The following is a 9,637-nucleotide window of genomic DNA, read 5'->3' on the forward strand; positions in this document are numbered from 1 at the left end:
AAATAACTTCAATACTTTCTGACAATGCTATAACAATGGAACAAAATAAAATATCAATGCACAGTATATTTTCATCATGGGTTAGATATATAGGGTAGAGTAAGTGTATCTGTGTGTGTGTGGGGGGGGGGGGGGGTGGGGGGTGGAGCGAAGCAACAATGTTTTATTTTCTACTTATTGCAGTATTATCATACAAATTTCAATATCAGCAAGAGACTAATAATCACAGTTAGGTTTTAATGTGTAAAATTTACCCAGTTAAATATAGTTACCTGAAACTGAGGAAGAACACAGTGCCAAAACTAATTTATCATAGCAATATTAATTAATCATTAATCAACAGCATAAAGTTTGTATTTGTCTTATTGAGAAATATGAATGAAAATTTGACTTAGAAGAAAACGTTTTCTTATAGAAAGTTTAGTTTTCGTTCTGTGGAAAATATTTTTTACATATTCAAACAATATTATTTCATATCTAACATTAGTTGACATCAGATCTCAGACAATTAGACATTTGCCTCAGCATTTCATTAAAATAAATAAATAAAATAAATATAAACGATTCAGTTGGTCTAATAAAGTTATTTGACTGACAAACTATGAGAAGTGCTGGAGATACCCAGAGGATGAACACTGCTGTGTTACTTTCCATTAGCCTTTTTACCTTGTTGTTTATGAGTGGAAGTGGAGGGAGGTCCTTTGAAAAGGGACGGGATTGACAGTGATGTGAACCAATCATATGAAAGACTGAAATAACCTCATTGACTGTGGCTACTGTGTTATCATAGATTAAACAAAAATTTGTAATAACATTCACGTAAGTGATAAATAAAACTGTATGGGACATAACAACTGTAATTTCGGCAAGCCAACCTTTGTGTTTTTGTGCACTTACAGTACCAGCTTGAACTTTCCATCTGGTGCCGGACCCCACCCCTTTCCCTACCGGCCGTGTGTGTGTGTGTGTGTGTGTGTGTGTGTGTGTGTGTGTGTTTTGAGTGTGTGGATCATCTTTATATAGCACCTTTCATAGTGGACCACCATCACAAAGCGCTTTATAAGATACGAGGCTAGGGTGTGTGAGCTATGCATCAGCTGCAGAGTCACTTGCAACAATGTCTCACCCGAAAGACGGAGCACAAGGAGGTTAAGTGACTTGCTCAGGGTCACACAATGCGTCACACAATGAACACAATGATATGGTTCTGTAACATCAGCAATACGTTTTGCAGAACAAGAAACAGTGATCTAAGACATTGAACATTTTTCGACTAAAGAAATGTGAAGTATAAAATGTAATTATGTATTGTTATTGCCATGCCTTTAATTTGCCTATTCTGCCTATATGGTTGTGCCGGCCCTGCCTGTACTGCACTTGGAAGGGTGGGTTTGAAGTAGGGGAGAGTGTAGTGTGCATTGGGGTAGGGGTCAGGGCTGGTAGGTGACGCAATCAAATATGAGGACATAAGCCCTATACCAGCTCTTTTGTACAGCGGTACTGGCGCTATGCTTCAGAGTGGGAATGTCCCGGGGTTCGCATCTCATTTCCGCCTGTGAGAAGCCCCTTTTCACCATAATATATATAAAAAACAAAGGGCCACTCCAAATCACAGAAATTCTGGGAGGTTTTGAACACCTTGAACGTTATTCTACGTTGCTCCTCACCTGCCCTAATATGAACTGGCAACTGAAAGCTTGAAAATGTTGAATGCTATTTACACATAATAATAATAATAATAATAATAATAATAATAATAATAATAATAATAATAATAAAAAGACCACTAAATAATTTGACTTTTTTTTTTTGTCAATCTATCCCTCTTGCTTCGTTCGTTAGTTGTGGTATAGTGGGCTATTTGAGCGATTCCAATGTATTGTAACTGACTTTCGGCAATGTACATCATTCTCCAGCGTTATTATATCTACCTACCATTCTATCTACTGTGAAAATGACCTGCCTCTCTACAGCTTTGTCTGCGGAGTATCAACTGGAGTCTGTGGGTCTGTATGCAAGTCTGTCCGTTCACCTGACCGCTCGTCAGCGCAGATCAGCGTTGATCCGGCAGCGTTGGGGAATGATATACAAGACGGATAACAACGGGTTTAGATGCACTAAATCAAGGCATACATCAAACATCAGCAAATGCTTCACTATAGCTCATGTTCCTCGACACTTATACAATAATCCGGGACAGTGCAGCTGTGCATTGTGTTTTTCTTTGATCTTATTATTTGAATGGGTATTTCATTATAATATTAGGCTCTGGAAAGTGTAAATGAAATCTCCAACAGAATGTTTTAAGAGCCACAATTCTTGTTATAGAAAAAATACCTCTGTACACAATTATGTTGAGTGTGCAAGTAACAACTGTCATTCATATATCATATATATATATATATATATATATATATATATATATATATATATATATATATATATATATATATATATACACACACACACACACACACACACACACACACACACACACACACACACACACACACACACACAGCTTTTGGCATTACCTTGTCTACTGTTTACAGCAAGCACAATAAATAAATACAGCACAGAAAAACTACTCAGTCGTAATCACATTTCTTTCTTTTTTTGTCATATGTTTATTAAAGCTGTCAAACAAACATCACAATATGCGAAAACTCACCTGTATCTTCCTTACGATTTCTTAGTAGGAAAATTGAACTTTCTGATGTTGTTTCTTCAAAGACTTGCGTCTTCAGACGGGTACTTGCTGCCTCTTGAAGTTGCAGCTCTTCAGTGTGTCTACATAAAACAAACACAACACGGGCTTTCCGTAATCCGCGCAGCTCCCTATACAACAATCACGCCGAATGAATTCTCTCATTCTCTCTCTCTCTCTCTCTCTCTCTCTCTCTCTCTCTCTCTCTCTCTCTCTCTCTCTCTCTCTCTCTCTCTCTCTCTCTCTCTCAGGTTGCTTCTTGCGCTGCCACCAATGGATGGTAGATTTCAAGTCACCCCCCCTTGATAATTTCTTTCAAGTCAGCCTCCCTCCCCCATTTGTTAATTTATTCAGCTGTTTTTGTTTCTTCCTCTCGTTTATTCTCTCTGTTTTATGGAGTTCATACTTGAAGGAAAGACTTTCAGCCTGATGTCACAGGTGCACTTTTCTGTAGGGCAAGTGAGTATAATATTTCCAACTGGGGATGTGGAACAAAATAAAACCAAACACATAACAAACAGTTGTCTGACTTCCCAGAAGTGCTAGGTGTAATATATTGCACATATACCCCGAAACAGAGTTTTTGTGATGCTCAGTTATCACTGATGTAGTTGCTAAGTACCCTGGCTCATGCCACGACTTATTTATCGTGGAGAACAGTTCAGAAAATTCAAACAGAAGCTTAAGGAGGCTGTATTAAGTACATAATTAACATATGACCATTCTAAAACATATGTAACAAACGTCTATTAATGTTTAACATTGTTATTATGATTTTTTACAAACATACATAAACATTCAGATATTGCATGAAAAGAATGAATATTAATATTGCATCAGAGAATATATTGTTCTTTTTTTTTTTTTTTCTATTGGCACACTGTATTATTATTATTATTATTATTATTATTATTATTATTATTATTATTATTATTATTATTATTATTGCTGCTGCTGTTATTATTTTTACTAGTAGTAGTAGTAGTAGTAGTAGTATTTAGTCATTTAGCAGACGCTTTTATCCACCATAACTAAATTTAGAGCCCGGGGGAGGCAATATTTCCATCCCACCCACACTCCATTTCCATCTATATAGTTAGCACAAAGAAAAGTCTTCCATTTCCATAAAGATCCAAAACAATTTAGAATTTAGAAAGAGTCATGCAGGTTTATATGCTATTATACAAGTGCTCTGTAAATAGCAAATGGGGGTGGGGGGTGGGGGGTGTCATGTGTTCTTAATTTTATCCCCAGAAATAAATACTCTTACCACATTTAACATCTTGTAGTTCACGATGGCGGATTTTAAGGGCCGTTTATTTATTTGCATTTTCTTAGAAATTAATTTATTACTTGTTGGCTGCAGGAGCTAATAAATAAATAAGCAATGCACGCCGCTGGGGAAGCGAACGACACAGATTTGCCATCATAATAACGAACTGGAGACGCTATGGTGTTGGTTTGTGTAGAACCAGGTTCGTGGTCGTTAAGACGTTGCTAAGAAAGTGACGCATTCCTCTTTCTAGTGCACAGGCGCATGCGATCTTCATACTATGCTTGGGGTACGCTGACTGCTGACAAGTGAAAACACAGAGAACCCAGTATTGCCAACTCTCGCGAATTCATCGCGAGACACGCGATTTCTAAGTTAAATTAAGATCTGCTCGCGATCTCGAATGATAATCGTTAGTCATGGCAGAAAGCATAAAGAAGCGCAAACACTGTAGATGCAAATTCAACCCAGCCTGGAACGACAACTTTTAATATTGTTAAACATGCAACACTCCATTGGGTGTCATCGCAGTATTACCAGGTATGATAAAGATAATGTTTGTAATGTTGAATAGTGATCTGGATTGTATCATTTTGTTATGGATTTTGAGAAGCACTAATAGAGGTCTGTAAGAGATTTGAAGTATATATAAGCAATATAAGCTGTTGTTAACAAGGTTTAAAAAACAACTGAAAATATTGGTTTACGTTTTGAAAACAAATCTTGCTAATGAATTCCAAATCTCTTGATTTCTAAGAGTTTATCTCATGATTTCTGCAGAGGTGTGGTTGGCAATACTGAGAACCACAGAACAAAATTCTTACTCGGTGGCAATGCTTTTAAGTCATTTTTCCACACCCCGCGGCTTTGCGCCCTCGCTTGCCCACCCCAAGTTACGGCACTGCTAGGGGATGAACTGTGCATCCATCTGTGTTTTAAATGTTCCAGTGACTCCGGACCTTTTTGCAGAAAAGAACAGTTTGATGTGCTAAAATCCCATCGAGCAAAAGGTCAACTTGGATGGCTGATGATTTAGTTTTCCTGTCTTTTCTCCAATCATTGCGATGACACATGCGCTTCCTCGCTGTTTTACAGTTTAATGGAAATCCAGACAATGAAATGTGACCCATTGGCTTGTTGAGGAACTGGATCAGTTGAATCAGTCATGCAGAAGTCTTTGCGAGTAGGAGAAATGAACCTGCCCTTGTTGAAAATAAAGACGTATAATTAGGTGGCAAAAAAAAAAAAAAAAAAAAAAAAAAATTGCAGTGCAAATTAATTGCCACCTTCTGAAAGTCAGGCTGTATGTGGGGGATTTTCAAGCTCTTACTCTTGCTATTTGTAGCACAATGACATCAACAACTGCTGCTGCAGTCACTTACAATAGGACCTCGATTTTACATCTCATCCGAAATCGACATACTGTATTTAATAAAATACTGTTCACAATTTTAAGATTCTTACAGACAGTCTCTTGTAGACAATGTTTAATACAGTTTATTCACATTTTGTAATTTTTTTAATTTTTATGTATTTATTATTTTTACCTCTGCATAAGGCAAACATAATGTATTCTTTGGTATTGTTACTGTATCCCTCTTCTTTATCCAGTACATCTTAGTGAAAGCTAAAGCACTTCAACCAGATTCTGGTGGCAGAACCAGCTCAGAATCAGAGCACCTGACTGAAATATGTATTGCCACAACTAAAAAAAAAATTGTTCAGGTAAATTATACAATTCCGCTGCCACATGAATATAATAACCTTACACAACAGCATGCTAAGGTGCACAGTGCACATAAGATATGGATATTGTTGCTGCATAATTATCACAATGATTTACAAGAAGCAGCATCCACTTTCTTCATCGCAACAATGACATTGACAATGAATATTGTGGGCACTGGTAATGCTTTCATATTTTGACATATCAGTGGTATCTCATAGATGAGAACCATACATGCTGTATATTACAGTACAGTGTTACCACCAGTAACAGTAAGAATCATAAATGCTGTGGTCTGCTAATTCCTGTTCTAGGATTTGTTTAATGTGAAAACTATGTGTATAAGAGATACAATCCAGTAATATGTGGATGTGTTTGGAACCTGGACTGATGTCTTTACCATAAATATTAGCTGTATTCTGTATTCCGTTGGTGACTTAATGTATTATTGTGTAATTTGTATATTTATTATATCCAGGTGGGAAATTCTTAACAAAAAAGTATAGGTACTCAATGTGCAGCTGGGTGGGGCAGACCTGTGGTTCTTTCTTATTTTTTATTTTATTTTTCCCTACACCTAAACATTAGACAATTTGAGTGACAATGAATAAATCTATACATGTCAGCACACAATACATTTTTTGAATACAAAATAAGCCATAAAAAATAACTGATGAAATATAATCAATTTACAATGAGCAAAGAAGCTGAAAATACTGAAAGCTTTGTACCCTCTGCTTGTATCACTCAGTCATGTACTGTAATATAACACTTAAGTTAAACCTTTTATCAAGCATTAAGAAATATTACACAATGAAGTAACTGCTGTAGAAAGGGAGCTTTGTTTAAAATATCCTAAAAAAGGGATGATGTTATAAAAAAAAACTAATAAAAAAAAAAAAACTGTGCTATGAATAAATTATACAAAAAGGTTTAAGTCATACAATGCATAATATGGGCTGAAATACTACTCAAATGTTTTATGTAACAGGCACATTTGACATTTGACATTTTAATAGTATTCTCTGAAATCATCCCCATAATTTGTAGACCCTGGGTACCTGCCTACAACAGGACCTGCTCATGCTACATTAATAGCCTTAGATTAGAACATACAGTTGCAGTCAAAAGTTTACATACCCCAATGGAAATGTATAATTTTTAGAAATCTTTCAATTACAAAGAATTTTATGAAAAATCTTTTGTAGCAAAAGTTTTGCTTTTGTGGATGAGGAAACAAAATGTTGCAAGAAATAGATGTCTACAATTATTTTTCAGCATTTTTTTTTGCAAAACTTACATTTTGATTAATAAGTTCCCTTTATCTAGTCAATGAGAGAGAAAGTGATGTACATGCCCTGCGACAATTAAGCTATTTAATGAGAAATGTGTTAATTAACAACCTCATCGACTACATTTCAAAGCATTAACTGACTCATTTTATAAACACATTTTGTTTGATAACAGTATGTAACACAATTTTTGTTCCTGGGTAGTAAGTGTTATTTCCTAATTGCTTATGCCTCAAAAGTATAGAAAATGGCTATTATTCCCCACAATCTTTGCTTTTGTGACCAGGACAGTGATATTTTGAAATTTACCTATTTCCAATGAGAAAACGGGCAAATTTATTTATTATTTATTTATTTATCTTTTCGTTCACATAAAGTCAGAAAAAAACAACATATGAATCCAAATTAACATGTATTTATACTAAAGTAATACAAAAATGACTACAAAAGATTTAGAAGTGAGTAGTTTTTCGAGATTTACGATTATACTGTAAATCACTTTCACGAATCAGCCCCCAAATGTAGTCTCCGATCATGTTCTCGTTATACTGTCCTTGGTAGTGGCATTCAAAGTCCAGTATATCCTGGTGGAAGCGCTCGCCTTGCTCCTCTGAGTACGCTCCCATGTTCTCCTTGAATTTATCAAGATGAGCATCAAGGATATGGACTCTGAGTGACATCCTACAGCCCATTGTGCCGCAGTTCTTCACCAGAGTCTCAACCAGCTCCACATAGTTTTCGGCCTTGTGATTGCCCAGGAAGCCCCGAACCACTGCGACAAAGCTGTTCCAAGCCGCTTTCTCCTTACAAGTGAGCTTCTTGGGGAATTCATTGCACTCTAGGATCTTCTTTATCTGTGGTCCGACGAAGACACCGGCTTTGACCTTTTGCCTCAGACAGCTTAGGGAAGAAATCTTGAAGATACTTGAAGGCTGCCGACTCCTTATCTAGAGCTCTGACAAATTGTTTCATAAGGCCCAATTTGATGTGCAGTGGTGGCATCAGCACCTTCCGGGAGTCCACCAGTGGCTCCCACTTGACGTTGTTCCTTCCCACAGAGAACTTGGTCCGCTGTGGCCAGCCCCGCCTGTGGTAGTACACCTTGGTGTCCCTGCTGTCCCAAAGGCAAAGATAGCAGGGAAACTTGGTAAAACCGCCTTGGAGACCCATCAGGAATGCCACCATTTTGAAGTCTCCTATGACCTCCCAGCCGTACTCTTCATATTTCAAGGCGTCCAGCAAGGTCTTGGTGCTGTTGTAATCCTCTTTGAGGTGCACCGAGTGAGCCAGGGGAAGAGACGGGTACTTGTTACCATTATGGAGCAGCACGGCTTTGAGGCTGCTGGATGAGCTGTCACTCATTCTGGTTACAGGTGATTCCGATTGCCTCGAACAGACTGGTCACATTGTGGCAGAAGCAGAGCCCATCTTGACGAGTGAAGAAGCTGGAAAAAGGTTGGTGACGCTTCCTCTGATCTGCGACTTGCATACTTTCATCCAACAAGTTCCACTGCTTGAGCCTAGACGTCAAAAACTCGGCATTGGACTTGGTGAGACCAAGATCTCTAATCAAGTCGTTGAGATCTTTTAGGCTGGGGTAGTATGGGTTTCTCTCCTCAGCTCCACCTCTGAAATTGTCATCTGGATCTACAACGTCTTCCTCGCTCTCTGACTTGCTGCTCTCTTCTAAAGACGGCTGCTCTGTCTTTGGAGGAGTGGGTACGGGGAGCTCATGGCAGTGTGGCACCGGGGCGATGGATGAAGGAAGGTCCGGATACGTGTTAGCAGATGAATTCTTGCCAGTCCGACGTTTGGAAGGGTCCACCATGCAGAAGTAGCAGTTGCTTGAGTGGTCTGGGGTTCCCGCCAAATTCTTGGGATAGCGAACTTCATGGCTCTCTTTTCCCCTCTGTACCATCCTACAAAAATACATTTATTTCACCCATGACTAATGTGTAAGAGATTCTCACAACATTTTTCATGTATGATATATTTTTTCAATAACATTGGAAATTGTAAAACATTTTAAAATTAAAAACTTTTACAATTTAAAAAATTTTAACAAATTTTATAACATAAAATTCCGAGCAACAATTGTCCATCTTACCTTCCAGAGTTTTTTTGCAGTGCAAACAGGTGAAATGAGGTGCCCAGGGTTTGTCTTGATCCCCGACAGACATGCCGAAATATGCCTTGTAGGCCTCACACATCTTAGCAGATGCTTCCACGGAGTACTTTTTCGCTCTTGTCTTGATAAATTGGCCGCAGACATAGCAAAATGTGTCTGCCGGATGCTTGCAGCCTCTTGATGCCATCTTAGAAAAATGCAGATATGTATCCACTTAGGATTCGTGCATGTTTTGGAGCATTAAAATGTTGGACTGGATGTTTTCATACTTACAGACACTGAGGCCAGCTTTTATACTATTGAGCACTAATAAAAATAAATTAATTCTAAAATTAGACATTAACACTGCAGCATGAAGTAAACCTTAAAAAGGTCTGGATTTTTCAGACTTTCAAAATGTGATAACTGTAATCCAAAATATCAGGTTACTTGTAAAAGCGGATTGGGCATTTTAATTCATTTTTAATTATAACAAAAAAAAAAAAAAAAGCCTGTCTGATCTTGTTCTGTA

General features: G+C 37.6%; 1 protein-coding gene across 3 annotated transcripts in view; it reads right to left on the minus strand.

Moving 5' to 3' along the window:
- LOC121330366 (excitatory amino acid transporter 2-like) overlaps window positions 1-2,864 on the minus strand; it is a 78,983-nt gene extending 76,119 nt beyond the window's left edge. For all 3 annotated transcript variants that reach the window (XM_041276837.1, XM_041276839.1, XM_041276838.1), the window contains exon 1: window positions 2,672-2,864. The gene's annotated coding sequence lies outside the window, so the exon portion shown is untranslated. The remainder of the gene's footprint in view (window positions 1-2,671) is intronic.
- Between the last annotated feature and the right edge of the window lie 6,773 nt (window positions 2,865-9,637).

The sequence above is a fragment of the Polyodon spathula genome, chromosome 17 (genome assembly GCF_017654505.1).
Source record: "Polyodon spathula isolate WHYD16114869_AA chromosome 17, ASM1765450v1, whole genome shotgun sequence".
NCBI classification, from domain to species: Eukaryota; Metazoa; Chordata; class Actinopteri; order Acipenseriformes; family Polyodontidae; genus Polyodon; species Polyodon spathula.